The sequence below is a fragment of the Melospiza georgiana genome, chromosome 6 (assembly GCF_028018845.1).
Source record: "Melospiza georgiana isolate bMelGeo1 chromosome 6, bMelGeo1.pri, whole genome shotgun sequence".
NCBI classification, from domain to species: Eukaryota; Metazoa; Chordata; class Aves; order Passeriformes; family Passerellidae; genus Melospiza; species Melospiza georgiana.
Window position 1 is genome coordinate 10,274,230 of NC_080435.1, and position 17,727 is coordinate 10,291,956.

General features: G+C 38.4%; 1 protein-coding gene across 9 annotated transcripts in view; it reads left to right on the forward strand.

The window, feature by feature from the left end:
* LRRC4C (leucine rich repeat containing 4C) overlaps window positions 1-17,727 on the forward strand; it is a 482,349-nt gene that overhangs the window by 390,786 nt on the left and 73,836 nt on the right. For 2 of the 9 annotated variants that reach the window (XM_058025531.1, XM_058025535.1), the window contains exon 1: window positions 715-2,580. The exons of 6 other annotated variants lie outside the window; for them this stretch is intronic. The gene's annotated coding sequence lies outside the window, so the exon portion shown is untranslated. Of the gene's footprint in view, window positions 1-714; window positions 2,581-14,238; window positions 14,333-17,727 lie in introns of those variants that run through there. One more of the 9 variants, XM_058025525.1, reaches the window with a different exon arrangement.

Sequence of the window (17,727 nt, forward strand, 5' to 3'; positions counted from 1 at the left end):
CCTTGAAGCTGTTCAAAGGGCTTTTGCCCTTGAACAGCTGCCAAACTGGAATTTTAAGTTATTTTTATGTGCATACAAGTTTTACACAAACATTGATTTCTGTAATTGGAAAACAGATTGTCTTTCAATGCAAATTATTTTCGTTGTTACAGCTTTTGCAAAGATAATTTTATACCTTGTTTCATATTACAATTGTGCCTCTACATCGGTGGCCAGAGCTGCTACCTGTGAATTCTGGTTGCCCCGTACCTCTTTTGCAAAGACTTTATACCTCATTTCATCTTGCTGTCATTTACTCTGCCTCATCGGCTAGGCTGGAACCTGAGAATATTGGTTGAGCTGTCAGAATCAGGCAGGCTTTTAAGAAAATGAGTTTTGACATTCCTTTCCTTAAGATGATCCCTTGTTTTTCAATTACTGCTTTCTGACTCGGAGATTTCTTAAGGTAACCCTGAGTTTGTTCCCAGTCTGTCAAGCAGGTGGCAGCAATGCCACGCCGGAGCAGCTCCCGGCCCCTTTCCCTGACATCAAGTGTTAACGCAATTGACCAATCAGTGCTAAGATGATGGGAGGTAATTGGGTAATTGTATTTTACTGATCACAAGCAAAGAAAAAGGGAAGGGGGGCGGGGAGAGAAGAAGGGGACAGAGGTGGGAAAGAAATTAAAAAAAAAAAAAAAAAAAAAAAAAAAAAAAGAAAAAAAAGAGAAGAAACAAACCGCGACAGAGGAAAAGGGGAGAGAACGGAAGGGGAGAAGGAGGAGTGTAGCCAGAGCGACAAGCCCTGGGACATCTACAAATCCTAGGGTGCCACTGAAAGGTGGGGAGTAAGAGAAAGCCAGAGCGACTGAAAAGCGGAGCTACTCCCAGCAACAGCCGCAGCTGTCAGGAGCTGGATATACACATACATGCGTCCCTACATGCTCACACGGGGAGAATTCAAGCTGCAGCTCATAGGAGGAGGGAAGCGTTTCGGCTGTGCAAAGGGCTATGCATGTCAGGGATGAAACTAAAAGCTGAAAGAATCGGCTGCGCTCCTGGGACTGTGTCATCTTGGAAGGGAGGGAGGCAGGAAGGAAGGAAGAAAAGGGGGAAGATAACTGGCATGTGGAAGAAGATGGGAGACTAACTCACTGCCGTGCGGAAGGGAAATCCAACTTGTACATCTGAAATACACCAGGCTCAGCTTGGAAATGAGATCAGACCTGCATTGAAACACAGAAAGGGAGGAAAAGGGAGGCAGAGACGGGAGAGCTTTTATCCTTTTTCCTCTCTCTCTTTCCCTCTCTCTCCTCAAAGAAATAGAAGTTTATCCGTCTCACTGCTTCTGGATTCATAGAGCTGCTGGACAAAAGATGGAGAGGAAGCTAAAATGAAAAGCAAAGTATCCTTCTGAAATTTACAGCTAAAAGGACAAATCGCATCTTCTCGGGTTTCTTTGTGCCCCATCGGGGGAGTTCTAACGTCTGAAGGATTTTGAAAAGTGGGGGGGGGGGAAAGGCGAGAGTGGGCGTTAAAAATACCCATCCCAAGTGTTTAAAAAATAACGAGGTGATGGATTTATCCTTGACAGCTGGTGGGAACCTTGAATTTTTCTCTACTCCCTCCCTCCTTCATTTCATTTAATGTGAAATTATGAAAATGCAGAGGAGTTGGAGGGAAGGCAAAAGGATATAACGTGGAGTTTGAAACAAGGAGAGAGGGTGCTGATGCTGTGGATTGCTGGCTTCTTGCCGAAATCAAAAATCCAATTGCGCACTGGGTTGTGATTGGAAATCTAATCAGATCTTTGGAGAGGGGGGAGAGAGACTAAAAGTTTATTGTTTTGACAGACAGGAATAAAAATTTAAATGCAAGAGGAGATTCTTTTCTAAAGGAGTGTGGGGGTATAGAGGAAAATAAGAATGGGAATCCCCATTCTAATGTGGAGACACATGGATTGGATAATTGATAGTGCAGCAAAGAAGGAGCAAAAAGAAAATTGTCTGGCAAGACCTGGATCCTAAGTGTCACAACAAAATTACATTAAAAGAATGCAGATGGAGGATTGCTTAAAAGGAAATACAGTTATTTCTGCTCTCCAGAGAAAAAACAAATAGAGAGCAATGGGGACCAGTGGAGCCAAAGAGGCAGAAAACCTCAGAAAAAGGAAATTAAGCAAATGATCCACAGTGGAATGAAAAGTTTCAGAAAGGAAAAGGACTATTCATCCTTCTCAAGGATTTTTGGTTTTTTCCTGTTATTTTAAACCACTACTCTTCAGTGGAGGCAACCATCAACATTACTAGTACAGAAAATTTAAGCAGAAAAGTTGAAAGCCACCGAGAAAATAAGGACAGAGAAGAAGAAAGCAAATTGCCAGAAGGGGAGAGTTCAGCAGTGTTGGGTTGGATTGGCACCTGTATGGACTGAAATTGCTGGGAAATTGCAATTGGATATCCTTTTTTTTTTTTTTTTTTAATTTCCTTTCTTGTTTTTAATTTTGTTTTGGTTGCTGAAATGAAATAGTTTTCTAACCCCTCCCCCACCCTGGTTTTTCATAATCACTCGGATTTCCAGCTGGATAGTCTTTGAGGATACAGTGAGTACACTTTTAATTTTATTATTTTTTGGAAAAGGATCTATGCCCCATTGCCTTTCTTCTTTCATCCTTGTTCCTCTTTTCTCACTCTTTCCCCCCACCTGAATAAAGGACCTGACTGTATTTTGATAATGGCTGGAGGGGGGCGGTTGGGAAGAGAGAAGGGAAGGAATGAGGGTAGAACTGAATTCTCACAGTAGCTCAAATTCCTAAAACTTGAGCCTTGGTAGGGTGTTACAGACACCTGCCCGTGTGTCTCTATAGCATTTATAAATGTTTGCTAGCAAAGAAATCTTTTGAGAAAGCCCTTGCAGTGATGGGGGGGGGGGGGGGGGATGCTGCCTGATTGCCAAGTCTCTACAAACGGATGCAAGTTGCATGGAATTAGATGCACAGAGGAGGTTTATTTATTTACTAAGTGTTTAAAATAGTTCAAGGCTCTGATTTGAATGCTGGTATCCAGACTGACATTGCAGATCAATATGGTGTATTTAAAGGAACATTTTATAATCAAGCAGGGAGGTGAAGGATGGCTTTTGGCGGGAGTGGGGGGGGGGGTGTGGGGCAGGGGCTTTTAATGGATTTTGAGGATGCAGCTCCAAGCGAAATGACATGTTTTACACCCCATTGCTAAGAAAGGAGACAGTAATATGCAGAGAGAGGATATTCTCCTATTGAAGGGGAGTTTAGGGAACTGCTGTACTGGCCACCCATGCCCTCTGGATCTCCTAGGAAATTCTTTGTGATTTTGTGGTGAATCCTTCAGGATTCCATTGGACTTTCATGGCAGTTAAAAGAGATTTACTTTGATTGACAAGAAGTGAGAGGATTCAGAGGTGTCAGGAGACTCTTTATTATGCTGGTAATGAAAATAATTAAAAAGTGGCTTGTAAGTGGTGGGCTTCAGAAATTAGCAATGTTATGTAGCAGACCAGTAAATATCTCTCCCTTCCTGGAGAAATGTCGTGTGGGAGGGTAGAATAAAGGGAGGATAATATGATGTTTAAAATAGAGGTCCATGTTTTCCTGTGGGGAAGAGTGTTACTTCCGTCCCCTCTCCTGGCATGACTGCATAGCTCGTGAGTAGGGAGTTTTCTTTCTTTTACTTCCCTTTCTGTCCTCCTTCACCTCTGCCCTCTTCAACCTTGGCCTTCACATGTTAAGGTTCCAGCTGAAGGTATTAGGCCAAAACTGGTGCAGAATGAGAGGGAGAAACAACTAATTAAATGAACCATTGAATAGGAATGGGTTTTTGTTGGGTTCTTTTTGCAAGAAGGAGGTGCAAGGCAAGGTGCAGAACTAGCTTTGCCACTCATTTTACTTTTCTCTAGCAGCAATATTCTGGAGAAGGGGAGAGCGGTCAGGGAGGAAAGAAGTGTTGATAGATCCAGATTATAGCTCTTTTAATTTCTGGCAGCATTTCTCACTTCACAAGCTGCCTGCATGAAACAACACAAAAAAGGGCTGTAACTTCCCTGGATAAATACATAAACCATTATTAGCCTCTTTGTTTTTTCCCCCTTTCTTCATTCATCGACATCACTACTGTTACTTCATGTAAATGTCCTGAATCTTTTGGCGTAATGGAAATGAGAACTTCTGCCCCTCAAATGTGTTCCATGTGCTTCTGTTTGGAGGTCATGCCTCTTAAACATTGGCTATTTGAGAAGGATTAATCAATTCTGCACCTAAGGAAATCACTGGGAGTTCTTGTTTGGCCACGCGAACAAATCCGACCCTTTGTGCAGTTGTGTTCAGGAAAAGAAGGAAGCAGGCACAGCAAAAATTGTTCCATCCAGCTCCAATTGCTCTCATCCTTCTCAATATAGCTAAATTGTTTCAGTGTGAAGTGCTTTAGCCTCCTTTTTTTTTTTCTCTGGGCCCATGTTTCCTGGTGGGACACTAAATGGGTAATAAGTTTGTCAGCATCTGAAAACAAGTGCAAAACTCTCTCTTGTTTATTCTTTCATGTATCATGATAAGTCTGTGCCCTGTTGTGGGCTGCACTTACATCAGCAGTTGCAGCAATAGAAAAGCTAAATTTATGTTAAGCTGCTGCTCAGTAATTACTGAAGGAAAAAGAAGCTGGCTAAGAAAAAGGCATCTCCAAGCTTTTCCCTGGATTGCTCTCAAGTGAACACATAAACAGAAAATTTGATAGAGCAACTCCAGTTTTGGCCAATAGAAAGCTGTCATAGCTGCCCTATTCATTTTGTACAATAACTAGCAGGAGTATTTTCTTGACATGATAAAGAAGCACTGGGAAAATTTAGTCACCAGTTTGGGCTGAAATAGGCAAACCTTATCAACATTAAAAAGCTAGGGATGTGTGTCTGCTTCCAAAGAGGCAACAGTTTCACACTTCAGTGAATCATTCACTTAATACAGTAGCCAAAAGACACATGGAACAGCCCAGAGTTTAACTCCTTCAATGTCAAAGTGGGAATGAGTATAGCATTTCTCAGTATTTGTGCTGAGGCTTATCCAGAGCCCAAAGGGCTGATCATAAAATAAATAGCCTAAATATTAATCCAAACATCCAGCCAAGTGGAAGCAACATATCTCCTCATCCAGAGGCAGGAGCTGGCTGTCTCTGCTACTTCCCTCACAGGTGTCTGAGCACAGGTGTGTCATTCAGTGGCAAATGCTGGTCCTGAGGGCTGTCTCCTCTTCAAACCATGGATGATATTTTTGGTAGTGACCCCAGGAAGCTGGGATTTTAGCACTGTACAGGGAACAATTTTGTCTATATTTATGCACTAAATGCAGGAAGAAAGATAAAGCTGTATTGGAAGGTCTGCTCTGCTTGGTCTAATTGTTTTCCAGAAGGTCGGAGATCAAACCTCAAACTTGAGGCAAAGTGTAAGTTTTTAATGCAAGGGGATGGCTGCTCTATGTCTTTTCTCATGTCAGGAATGATTTGTACTGATCTAGAATTGAAGCAGGTTCAGTTTGCTGGAGCGGCAAATTGTGTCACAGTATCTCCCAGCCTGATACCACTGACAAGTGAAAAATGAGCTTTTAAATTAGGTGAGACCCAAGAAAAAAATGCTGTAGATGTGAGCCAATACAAGCAATTATGCGGGACTGGAGAAAAACAAAGGGATTCCAGAAGTGTTGCTATGGATTCCTGTATGTAGGCTTTAAAATTATTTGCCTGTGACCTAAAAAGCTATCTCCTATTTGATGTGAAGATTCTTGCTGTTGCAATATGAGGCAGGAAGATTTTGGATGGGGCTCAAGACAGGATTTTAGCACATTTTGAGAGAGCTTGTTGCTGGTGAAAAATCCCAAGCCAGGCTAGCCAAGTTGCAGCATATTCACTGAAGGAGTGCACTGTGCACTCAGCAGCAGTGTGAGAGAGAGAGAGCCTCCATCTCTGTCTTGCCAGAGTGTCTTTGTGTTGGCTTGGAGATATGCTTTTGTTTCTGATGGCTAGTGAGGGAACGAGGGGAGAAGGAAGGGTGATGGAATTAGTGCCATTTCCAGTCTTGGATGAAAATTACTCTGAAGATATTCATGTTGGAACCTGCTAAGTATTTTCTAGAGTAGTGAAGCTGACTGCATTTCAGGTTAGTATTCTCAGGGGCCTTTCATCCCATTACCAGCTGCTCTGTGAAAGTGATAAACAAAAACAAGCCTCCTCCAGCCCCCACAGGATAACCCAGATGAGAAGGATTTAGAAATAGCAGCAGCCATGGTGATCTGGAAGATGGCCTTGCAGCATGCTTGACTCTAGCAGCTTAGAGAAGGAGCAGCCTTTGAAAAGGATCCTGCCTCTACTTCCTGCCATGGCAGAAGGCATTGGGTATTGGTTTGTGACACTTTAGAGAGGTTGATTTAATGACTTCATTCACCAAAAAAAAAAGGGGGCTACCTGTTATTTAACTGTACTCTCATGGTCATTTTTTTGATCCTAAGGAGTAGAAATGGGGGCACAAGAAGGGAGATGATTATGCCAGTGGTGTGTTTTGCTTGCATATTCACAAGCTGCAATACATGGAAGTGAATTAATGTGTAGTTCCTGGTAGGGGGCCTGGATATTTTGCTATCTGTGAGTGTAAAAGGCAAAAATCAGAAGCTTGTGCATGCACACAATAAAAGAGAATCAGGATTTACATTTGGTATCCAAGGAAGCGAGAGCAGAATCCTGCAGGGCTTTCTGTTCATTGTTTAAATGTTGCCATAGCGATATCTCAGGGCACAAGTTACATGTTTTCCTCTTCTAGAGTTGAGCTTTGCTTCTCTCTCTCTCAATCTCCTCTCTCTCTGTCTCTCTCGATATTCTAAACTAGCAGGAATATCTCCACAGCAGAACTTTGCACAGCAATAGGAAAAGATGCTTGCAAGCTGCATTTTCAGATGGCATATATGCCTGTATACTCTTCACTGATACTTGCTAATATGTTGGAAACCCAGTTAGGAGGAAATTGTTGGATAGAAGTGGAGTGTGAGACTTATTGTTAGGACATGGAGCATATTACAATATTTTCTGTAGTGGTGATATGTTAATTGGATAGCTGCAGGCAAGCAAAGTGTAGCAGTCGCTGACAATTAGAAACAACAATGGACTTTCCAGGACTGGATTTATTCCTTGGGCATATTAAAAAGCATTTCAGGTATATACCATAGCCTGTGAAAATTTAAATACTAACATATATCTTGAAATTCTGTTTTCAGAGTGCCAGGACAAGATTTACCTTTGCTGCTTGTGAAAGGGAGAGAGGCAGCATCAGACCACTGAATAAAATCTGCCATAGTTTTGCTGCCAAGCTTGTACTTGTTATGTCAGGACTGTGGGGGAGCAATATAACCAGGAACCAGCAGAATTAAAAAGGAAACCAAGCACCCTCAAAACAAGGCAAACTATTCCATCAACAATTATTTCATTTGCAGCTAGCTAAAGCTTACTCAGAAGTTTCACAGCAAGATAAGTTAAATAAATGATGTTTTCTCTGCAAATGAGCAGCAATTCAGAGCATTCATTAATGCTCTTTGTGTTTGAGGGATCAGTTAGTTAACAGCAATGGGATTACGGGATTCATATCATCCTGTGCATTAAAATAATCCTCAGAAATTTGGATGTGATTTCCTTTCATATTTGTACAGGCACTGCAGTATGACCTGACTTCTAGAAGGCCCAGGAGTTGGTGCTTTTATTTCACCATACATATAAGAGTCATTGCCCAAAGGATCTGGCCTGATGCTGGAAAACAGTGGTAGTAAGTTTCAGAAAGTATTAGAGTCCTTCAGATCTGCAGCATATTTTGATTTTGCTTACAAACCTCGCTTCACTTTCATGGCAATAATCTGTTCCCTCTCATACCATGTTACATGGGAAATAAAGCCAAGCACACAAAGAGCCTGTTTATCCTTGTGAGGGTGCAGCAAGTGTCAAAACAGGGCAGATTTCCTCACACTGCTTATCATCACACCTTAGACATGATCTTAAGCTAAAGACTATCTTAAGATCTTAAACAGGCAATAATTCTGTTCATGTGTTTTGAACTTATTGCAATGGCAAAAAGGTGGCCACCTGTGGCTGAGATGGGGGCTACTCACCTCACTTCTCATGCACTGTGCCCACTCATCAAGTTACTGAAGATCACCAGGTTCCGTTGTCTTAATTGGAAACTATGATAGTAGGGAATAGAGGAGGAAATTTTCATCATACTGAATCCTCATCAACTATAAAGCAACCTTTAACTTTCTTGTAAATCTCCAAAAACAGCTATTAGTGGACTGTTCATGTAAGAGAAGAGGATGAAAGTCTCTCCATGAACAGGTATAAGTGAGATTTTTGTCTTGCAGGAATTAATTAAAATAATTAGGTTTTTTTTTAATTCACTATTGTTCATTTTTTAGTCATCATTTAGCATTGTAAAGTGTATGAACTAGTTGGCTCTGTAATAACCCATCCATGCAACCAGTTTAATTCCTTTACCATTTATTTTCTTCTGTCATTGTGAGAACATAAACCCAGATTTGCTCCAATTGATCTCAATAAGATATTTAGTAATTGCTTCAGCAGGACAGATCTTGCTCTGTAGGTTTTTGTTTTCTTTTTTCTTTATTTCCACAGCTAAATAATCAAATAAGTATGTATATTTACGGATGTAAAAAGATGATCTGAATGCCATGTTGAGTTAATATGCTACAAGTTTCAGAATTTCCAAAGGCTCTGTGCTCCTTTGCCATCCCTGCTGACATTCCAGGTGTTAGTGTATCTTTTTCATCAGTGTGTAATGGAATAATTGATGAATTAATCTCACTGCAACAGCAAAACCTGATCTTATATTAACAAAAGTAGCTGTTTTTAAAGATATTTTAGGTCTGAATTCTCAGCCTTAGGATGGTGTAATCTCTCTGTATTGATTACATATGTCAATAACTGAATATTGTAACATGGTAGAATCATTTTAACAAAAATGCTATAGTTTTTATTTTAAAAGAGGCTAGAAGAGGTTTTACAGGGACAGAAAGAAGTGGATTAAGGAGTCATACTTTTCTCTCTCTCCATACATGCAAGTTTCAAATGAAACGTGGACAAATATATTCAATTCCATGAGCTTCTTTGCCAAAGGGCATATATGCTCTGTTAAGGGTTCTTTGCTTAGATGTTTGGTTTTACAAGGATTTTCTTTGCCCCTACTCAGTTTGTGAGCCCTTATTGGACAGGCAGCTTCTCCTACAAGTGATTCTATATTATGTATCCGAAGGAAAGCTTTTACATTTGCTACATCCGTTGGAGAACTGAGGTTCATTTTTGTTAAGGTTGTTGATGACACAGCTACCAGAGGGGAAGGATGGTGACCCCATTAGCCTTTCATGTTGCTCATATGCAGTGCACAGTCTACTACTTCAATAGGAGTTTTATTGCATTTAACGCCCGTGTGAATTTTGACTGTATATGGTGCAGGGAATTAAAACCATAATGGATTTCTCCTTTGAACCAGAAAGAGGTCAGAAAACTTCACCTTCAGTGAATGTTCATGTTGGTATCCCTCTTTCTGTAATGTGCATTTTCCTGAGTGGTCTGGCCCTGAAGATTGAGTTACATACATTAAGTGAAGGCCTGGAGGTATCTGTTAAAGACTACATAGTGGAGGATGGCTCAGTCCTTAGGTAACTTTCCATAACATGTGGAAAAAATAATTGCATTTTTTAATGGGAAATTTCAGGTTTGTGGATATGATGAAAATGTCATGCAGCAGTAGTAGAATGTCATTAAGAGTTGCAAAGAAGTATGATAATAAATACATTCACAAATGCATCTAATTTAAAATATCACCCAGATAAGACTTTTTTGGTGTCTTGGCAAAGAAAGGTAAAGTTGATGATTACCTATGGCCAAATCAAAGGTAAAAAGCAGTCAATGATGCTGCTTCAGAAATGCCTGTCTTCTAAACCTGAGAAAAATTATGAGAAAAATTGATTGGAAGAGACATATAAACACAAGGCTATGAATATAAACTGGTCAGTTTCTAGGAATATATTTTTTTGCCCTGAAAAAACCCAATTTATAAAAGAGTTTGTATTTGACTTTGAGTCTGTCTTTGATACAAGGGAAAAGGACAAAAAAAAATTAACAATTACACCAATAATTATATCAAAACAAACTAGTACCTAGTAGGGAAAAAAAGGAAATCATATAACAATGTCTATTAAAAAATTAGATGTAAAAGGAGTACAATTGATGTCATAGAAGACCAGTGTTGTGATTGTGTGGTAGTCTTAGAATACACCAGGAATAAGGGAGTATTGCTGTTCTTTTGTTGTTTTTTTTGGCCACATCCTGTGAAGAGATATTGGCAGTAGTAATGCATCACTGTCAGAATATTTCAATTAATATTTCCATTCTGTATCTGGAAAAATTATTATTACAATTTTTTTATTATGGAAAGAGAAAGCAAGTAAAAAGCATTTTGGGGAATATTTATTAGGGGACAAATATTCTTAGTAGTGTTTTACTTCTTCAAAAAGTTATCAAGAGTATATGTCTAGAAAACATTCTAATGCTACAGGTGAAACTTATATGGATGTGGTAACCATTGTCCATTTCCCCTGGCATAAATTTTAGGCAAAGGTACTGAAAAAACAATATAGGATTCAACTGGTAGAAAGTTTAAGCAGAGAAAAGTTTAATATCAATAGTATGGTATTATGGGAATTATTTTCTATCAAGCAAACAATTTGACCCTTTTATACTGCCTGGCTGTAGATAGAAGTTACCATGGAAATAAAGTACACTCAAACTTTAAAAAACATGGGATATTCAAGCAGCTTAGAAGCACTTGTAAGATGTAGTAAGTATTGAGATGAAATATTTTTAATGGATTATGTGGATATTGTAACTCTTTTTACAATAATAATACCAATGTTCTAGCAAAATCATTGACAGAAAATTGCACTTCATATAAGAATAGAGCCCACAGTTAGCAAAATTACATAGATTAGACTGTCGGTTAGGATGGGTATGTGAGGGCAAACTGGGTAAGATTAACTGAGCTGAGAGGACATTTCCCAAAACTGACTGCTAAAAAGGAGAATTGGAAAAAACCAAAACAAACAGATACAAACCCCTAAACTAGGAAAAAGCAAAAACATCCCTCCAATAATAAAAAATAATAAAAGCCCCATGAAACAAAGCTTGAATAAGAGTCTAAAAGAAGCATGATGTTTTTAAAGCATAAAGCCTGTGCTCCCAGGAGTGTGGGTGTGCTCATAACCAGCATGGCCTGTGAGGATATCTGAGTGATGTTGCTTTAGAGGATTAATTATATAAAGTTTTTTAAAAGTTTTTAGGTATTTATTGCCATTTTTTAAATGTCCAGTATGGTGGGGTTTTTGTTGTATTGATGATTCTGAGCTGGCAGAGAGTGCCAGTTAATTGAATGTCTTTGGTTATAGTGATGTGATGATTTCAATCACATGGATTGAGAAGTTTTCCCTTGAGACCAAGTAAGGCAGCATGATAAATAAGACTGGCATACTGAGTAATGTTGGATGCTAAATGTGACATACAAGAAGGACAAATTCTGAATGACGGACACTCTGTAAAGCCAACTCTAAAGAGAATTTGGTATTGCAGCAGGCAAGATTTCCACATGAGCTCCCATTGTGCTAGTGTTAAAAAATATTATGACATTCCAGAGAAACAGAATAGTGATTTTACCAATGTCAGTGGGAAAACTGGAATGCTCTTTGCATATGAATTTGTCCACACTTAAAAATTTTGTTGAAAAGAATATTCAATGCTAAATAAAAAGGAAAAGTTTAGTACTTTAACATCAATCTATTTATTAAGAAGCTCAAGAAATGATGTGATTAGTTTAAGAGGAAAAAAAGTAGATGTTTAAATGTTTTGTAATATACCACATAAAATTCTAAGAAGAAGCAATAGATTCTGCTGAGGTCTCATAAATTCATGCTGGAAATTAGGGTATAATTTTAATGTTGAAAATAATTTACCATTTTAAAATTTTGCAGAGAAGTATTTTTTCTGTCTCTTGGGGTCCTTGTCTTTGTGGAAGACTGTTGTAGTTAAGTGTTCCTTATTGTGTTTTGTATATTTTGACAATTCAGAAAGGCAGAGTAGATGATTCTGAGGTTCCTGTACCTGCAGGCAGAAGGAATGTAGCCTGAGCACCTATAACCAGGCTTCCAGTCCTGTCATCAACATATATATGTAGCTATGAGCAAAATACCCCAAAGGATGTCACTCTGCAGGCCATCATTCCCTCTCTGCTGAGATTGCTATCAGAACACCAAAGAAGTTTTTGGGTCATCTGCTGCTTTATGACAGTACTGTGACTCAGTGCCTAAGTCTTCTACTTAGTTGGAAAACTGTCCTTTGAAATCTGTGAATTTGTCAAATCTGAAATGTTCTACAAAGGTAAAATTTGAAAGCTATGCTGTGGGTGAACAAATCCCTGAACAAATCCCATGTGTATTTAGATGTTCCCTCGGTACCCGATCCACAAACTTATTTATGTGCCCAAGCTTCTGCCTCCAGAGTTCTCTCCCCAGTGTAGATGTTTGCAAGCTTTAGGTGTTGTACTTCTGAAACACTGTCTTTTTAGCAACCTGGGCCTCCAGCTGCAGAAGTCTGTTTCTTTAAGCTGACCCAGGGGTTCAACATCTAAATCAAAACCAACCAAAATTATTGTCTTTGAGCTTGTGTCCAGTTTAGGCTTATGATATGAATCCGGACATAAATTTCTGCAATAGTTGGTCAGGTGGTACCTATTGTGCAATAGATGACAGTCTTCTTTCCTGGTCTGAAAAAGACTAAATATGGAGGTGTCAAAGATGGTATATCCAACATGTTCTTAGCTTACAGAACACTAAAGATTGCTTTGAACACATCCTTTTCTTGCTGCGAATAGCTCCTAAAAAATTCAGAGTAGAAATGTGCATTTCTATCCTCATAAAATAACTCCATTTGTGGACTTGATTTTACTTATTTATTTCTTTTGCTAATTCCTGTCTTAGGTTTGGGAAGACAAGAGAGGAAGAAAAAATTAAGTGAACTTTCCACTGCATCTCTGCAGGTAGTAGATTTTGGTAGTATAGGTTGAAATTAAATGCAGTCTCAATGGGCTATCTTTTAATATTTCTCATATTTCTAGTTACTCTTCACTTTACTTGGACACTGATTGCAATAAATATTTCTGGCACTAAATATTTCTGAAAAAAAAATTTGTTATGGAAATCTAAAATAAATATACATCTTTCATACTTACTGGTGAGGTAGACGTTCACTTTCTCTGTTTAGAATTCTGTAGTCCAAGTCATTTTTTTCAGATAAATTGCATTTCTTCCATTCATGAGCCTTCCTGGAGTAGTGTGCCATTTTGCTGTTACAGCTGAGAGGTTAGTCCAAAAGTTTCTGGAATGCTGCTCTGAGGTAGCAAAGGGCATTCCTAATGTTAGAAAGCTCTAGGTGAGGTCAGAGACAGTTGTACCTCTTACCTCGCTGCTCTTTTCTGTGTTCGCCTTTTTGTACCCTCTACTTTGCATTTGGAAAAATAACACTACTTTTGTAGGAATTATAAAAATGAATTGGGTGATCTCATGTGCTTGTTTATAGGAGAAAACAGCATGCCTCACATGAGTATAAAACACTAAGCTGCATTGAGCTTGCACTAATATTGCTGGCATAGCTAGTGCATGTTAAGGGTATATTATCCAAAAGGCCTCTTAATAATGACTGAGAATATCTCTCTAGGTAGTCAGTGTAGTAATCAGCATTTAGAAAATCCATATCCCATCTTAATCCTTATGCATTATTCCACATGTGTGTTCCATATAGTGTAGTCCTGGATTTTCAAGGAAGGAGATTGAATATCCTTTACTGCTCCCTTACAACAGAAACCAATAAATTTCCCTACTACTGAAATCCTGTTTGGGATAGTCCTTTTCTCTTACTTCCCTCCCAGTCCCTTCTGCAAATTCTCTTGTCAGAAACTGGTGTGACTACTTTTCAAACCATCGACCTAGCTTGGGATAAGGCACATGTTTACAGAGACCAACAACCTGCTTACTAGGAAATCTAACTGTAATAGGGCTGTTCCCTAATCTTTGACTAGGGGCCCTTATGAATTTTGTCTATCAATAGCTCTTCTCTCTCCTCAGTGGCAGCAGAATTCCAAAGCTCTTTCTGTCACACTGTGTTTCCAAAGAGTACTGTGCTGCCAGAGGTCTCTGGAAGACTAGAAATATCAGTGAATGATCATGGCACTGGGGAGAGGTAAGTGAGGAGATTGGAAGAAAGTGAACTGTTGCCTGATTCTGAGCATTTCTGTAGCTTTTTTTAATGAAGAGTTAAAAACTTCTAGGATGCAACACTGTTCTTGTCAGCTTTTTCATGCAGATGGATCTACGGACCAAAATGAAGCCTCAGTGAAACTAAAACAGATTCTATATTGAGGCAGAAATGTACTAGAGGAGCTGTCAGTTTAATTTCACTGGCATGAGCTGAGCTACTTTCACTGCTAAAGCTATATATTTCTGTAAGTGCATGCATGTGTGTTAGTGGATAGATTGCTCTTGAAAGTTTTGGAGTGTATTTGGCCTTATGACATATTAAAGTCATGGTTCTTTGCAACTCTGGTTGCACTGTAGAAAAGTAGCAGGGAAATAGTATTTTTCATGTATATTTAACAAAACAACCGATTCCTTTTTTTTTTTTTTTTTTTTTTTGTAGGAGTGGGATATAAAAGTGGGATATAAATCTCCACACATTAGTCATCTAGATTTCTGATGATTTATAACACTAACTACATGGCAGTTGGGTAAAAAAGGAACTACTTTCAGAAAGGTTTAAGAATAAGTTTTTTGCCAAACAAGTAATGAAACTATCACCCATCTCCCAAAAGCAAGAAAACATATCAGATCTTGTTTGACATCTTTCTTCCATCTAAAATTTCAAATTATAGGTTTTGAAAGAAAAATGCAATTATGATATAGATTTAAATATAGTGGAATGGTCAGTTTTGTGCACTGTAGTGGGCATCTCTAGAGATTTCTTAACTCTGTCAAGAAGTCACATTTCCTGTGGCTTCTTACCCATTGCTTGAAACCAACCACAAAGACTCTATGTGCTCCTTTTTACTTCTTTGTAACTTAGCAGAAATTGCATTCTCATGTTGTAGGACAGATCCTGTGCATACCCAATGTATGCAGCCAACACTCTCTGTTTTTAAGAGTTCAGATATCAAAACAAATTTAGTGTAATTTAAGAAGTGGGAGTGGGATTTAAGGAGAGATTTTGTGAACATAAGATTTAAGTTGCATTAAAGGTACTTGAATAAAAGGCATTTTGTAAGCACAGTTCTTATTGCAGTCTGTGTCACCATACGCAAAACAGTGTCTCAGTGCAGAGTAAGAGATGGAAACAAAAAAATACATACATCTTTTTAATATTCCTTTTTTATAAATAATTCTGGATGCATGGGTCAATTTTTTTCTTGTCTTTGCATGGCTAAGAAGGGTTTTTCCTGATCTGCCAGCAATTTCATACCCCTATTTTGTATTCAGGCTCATAGTGATTTTTCCTATTAACTTACTTTACTCTGGGCATATATTGAATTGCACAAAAAAACCAAACTAAAATTTCCTTCCCTAAAATTAAGCAAGATTATAAGCCTACAAAAATTCTTACTTTTAAGAGTAAGAATTGCAAACATATGCTTATTTAAATATTGTTTTAATATTCTAGCTCTAAACAAGTAGATAAGGAGCATTCAAGCAAAACTCTATCTGGCTTTCTACATATTTTGCACCAAAATTCTTATTCATTTATTTTCTGTTCATATAATATAATGGTTGAAAAGCACAAATTTTCTTCTTCTTGGACTGTTACATTTTGTATACTCTGACTATTGTCAATGTTCAGAAACATTGGGGATATAAAGATGTTTTTGTCATAATTCATAACATTGAGTGCTTCCATTTGATAAGATGTGCCGCCTTGCTATGCATTTAGTAGATGAACCACTTCCTACAGATGGAGGACCGGTTTCTATAGCACCCCACTAATATAGAGATGTTCCTTTTTTACCTCAAACCCAGGTCATATCTCCTTTCAATCTCCTCTCTAGTTCTGCAGACACTCATCCTCTCCCTTCTGTGCAAACAAGCAGATGAAGAGTATGTGGACTTGAAATGTGACTCAGAGGTCAAGAGATTTAGAGTCTCAGGAGGAAAGTGAAATTCACAGCTAAGGACAATTTACTGTGACCAACCTACCCCCAGGAAACTCCCAGCACAGCCAAAGGGCTTGGTGATGTCTCGATTTCTCACATTGTCAGTTGCCATGAGTTTGCACAGGAAGGCATGTCTGCGACTGAATCAGAAATACTGTGATGAATAAAAACTGTTTATTTGAGAAGGGGTTTTTGAGATCAGAAGTTTGTCTGAATGTAATGTTTCCAGTGCACTGTGCTTATACATAAATCACTGTTTATAAATTACAAATACAGTACAATAACATTTTGTCAGACTTAGGGAAAGGGAATAAATGTAGTGTTAGGTTTCTTCTTTTTTTTCACTTTATTTTTTTTAATTTATGACTGTCTGTAGAGATAAAAATACAATTAAGACACTGAAATGGATATCACTTGCCTACTTGCCTCTGCTTGGCACATTAAGGATCTTTTATGAATTGAGTTTAACATAGAATCTGCGTCTTTTGGTGTTGTGGTGTTTTGAGTAGCTTTGGTGAATTGCTTAACTGTTTATTGATTTCATAATTATTCTAAATTTTATTTTTTCCCCCCTTCCACTCCCCCCAACCTCTTAATTTCATCCTTTTTTAAAAGTTCTTGGAAAATTTACATGAATTCAGAGATTCTTATCAAAATTTTGTGCATTGCATAAATTCCACATTGCCAGAATGGTCAGGCTAGAAGTTACACAGAGGTACCTCAATAGTTAACTAACCAGATAAAGGAGAAATTGTCCACATGGTCAGAATTCAGTTCTCACATTGGAGGCAGAAGATAGTTATGGTAAATTTTGCAAAAGGCTACTCCCACAGGGTCATATTTTATTAAACTGAGAAAATTGGATGAGTCAGAGCCATGACTGTCTAGGAATTTAAAGAAAATAATTGACACTTTTGTCTCCCAAACATACTGTATTTTTCTTTATTTTTGTGGTGGGTGTTAGGTTAAGAGATGTCTGCATAAGCTTCTGTTGATGAAGAGAACATGATGGTACTTTTTTCGCATTTTGCTTTGGTTTGCATTCCACAAAGGAGATCTGCTTCATACATGACTTTTCTACCAATTAGATTCCTCTCCTTTACTGTTCATCAAAAAATCCTGACAGTGTTCCTCTATTTTTTAAATCCATCTGATTTGCCTGTTCAGTAATAGCAGAGTTGTTCTGCTATTATGAGAATGGTGTATGTGCAACAGTGGACTCAAAGTAGAAAGCTAAAGGACCGCTTCAAATTTTAGCATGGCAAATTTCCCTCCACCCTCTGAGTTCATAAATGAAAATAATTGGGCTACAATGCCAAGAAATTAGTATCCTAACACAACTCCACAATGCTGTGAAAACATAGCATTGCATAACTGTGATTCCACTGAATGGTATCATTATGACTAAAATTATCTAACGTTGTGTTGCCTTTTTGTT